Genomic DNA, 2,237 nt, shown 5'->3' on the forward strand with positions numbered 1-2,237 from the left:
ACCAAATTTCAAATTTTGAATTTTGAATTTTGAATTTCAAATTTCAAATTTCAAATTTCAAATTTGAGATTTCAACCAAATTTCAAATTTCAAATTTTGAATTTCAAATTTGAAACTTCTAACAAATTTTAAATTTCAAATTTTAAATCTTTTTGAATTTCAATTTTGAATTTTGAATTTCAAATTTAAACTTAAAGATTACACCTTAATCTACGCATGTGCATATGTATATCATATTCTAGAACCATGCTCTGATACCATTTGAAGCGAAAATTTAGTGCAGGGGCAAAATGGTAATTTTAAAACTTTTTCAAAATTACTATTTTACAGTGGAATTATTAATTAATCTCATTAATTCATATTAATTAACCCTACACTAGGATCTAAATATGATACAACAGCATGCATTTAAATTTAAAATTCAAATTTGAATCAGTAAACATTTTACAGTATTGTGTTCAGAAACACATCACCTTTTGTGGGTAGTCGATCACCGCAATCTGATCACCGTCGAAGGGCTCTGATCATCACGTTACAGTCACACAAATGTCTGGCCTCTGCGGATCATCCACACGAAGCTCCCGTCTGATCAGCTCCTCACGAATGCTAGTTCGTGATTTCACTCTTTTGATGGCAGATGTTGATCGAACTCCTTCGATCGATGTGTGCTGACTTCTCGGATGCTCTGAATCATCTGTACAGTTGCTTGAGAGGTTGATGGATCTCTCCCTAAAATTTGGTGGACTCACGACACTCGTGGCACACCAATCTCACTTCCCGAACCCTAGGTAGAAACCCTAGGGTACACACCAAAAACCCTGCACCCAATTTTCTCTCTTTTCTTTCTTTTTCTCTCGGAAGGTTTTGGACCTTCACCTTATGCAGAAGCCTTCTTCACACCTCAAAGTTTCTCTCCTTAAATTTCTACGCACGTCCCACCTTTCTCCTCTTTTTAAAACAACGTCGAACTTGTCTTATCCGCGTGAGAGGATAAAGACAAGAGGTTACACATTTGAATTCAAATCAAATTTGAATTCAAACGAAAACCAACTTATCCCTATCCTTTTGGGTGTGAGAAGAGAAGGGTGTGGCTCTTTGTGCGTGGAAAATGTTTCATGAGAAACCTTTTCTCGTGTAAGTAATGTGGCGCACAAAATGGATAAGGATGAAAGGGCAAGTGATAAGTTATCCATTCAAATTCAAACATGCTTTGAATTTGAATGGCTAACTAATTATTTTATCCATCCATATGGTGCACAAATGAGGGCGTGGGGAAGGGTTTTGCGTGAGAAAAATTTCATGAGAAGTTTCTTCTCGTGAATTCAAATGAGTGCAAGGAAGTTGGGTGTCGCAGGGAATTTAAAACAAGGTGGTTTGATTCAAATTGAGCCAACCTAGTTTAAAATAGGTCAAGCACAATTAGACCAGATTAAACCCAACATAATTAGGCTTAATTAGGTTCAATAAAATCCTAATCAAATCAGAAATTAACTAAACCTAACCCCTGATCAAATCAGAGACTAAACCACCTTAGCGATTAGGTCAACATTTAACCTAATCGGGTCAATCCAAACTGAATCCAATTCAATTGGACTTGATTCAAAAATAATTACTCAATCAAATTGAGTTAATTAGTGATTAAATCACTAATTAAATCTCTCATAAATATTGAGTCCAAATCCGATGGGCAATCAGGCATCAGAGACCATCGATATGAAACCCTGATCAAAGAGTTCAAATTTCAAATTCAAAATTTGAAATTCAAAATTTTGACCCCGGTACCCAAAATGTGTGGAACTCATGATTAGAGAATCCTAATTCTCAATCATAGAGTCTCAGATAGATAAGACTCATAATCAGCCATCAGATCAGAAAGGAACCTCTAATATGTGTGACCCCGCAGGTTCGAACCTAAACCGGTAGCACAGGAACCAATTCCTGTACTAATCGAAGTGACCATCTAGCAATGGTACCCGATGACCGGATAGGTCGAATAATCACAATCGCAACATTCAGAACCTACGTGAATATGGTTACCATATAATTCATTCTTTTGACCCCTGTGTTTAGGACGACTCAGGTTAAAACTGTCAACCCTGATGAATCATCCGAATCGTGCTCAACTCAATTAGTCCTGTGACTCCTCACTAGGACTACCCTGGCCAAGGTTTTTTTCTAAATTGAAACATGACTGTACATAGCTCCTAAATTGGAGTGGTCAATCCCATCTTGACCAC

Source organism: Elaeis guineensis, chromosome 3 (assembly GCF_000442705.2).
Source record: "Elaeis guineensis isolate ETL-2024a chromosome 3, EG11, whole genome shotgun sequence".
Classification (NCBI taxonomy): domain Eukaryota; kingdom Viridiplantae; phylum Streptophyta; class Magnoliopsida; order Arecales; family Arecaceae; genus Elaeis; species Elaeis guineensis.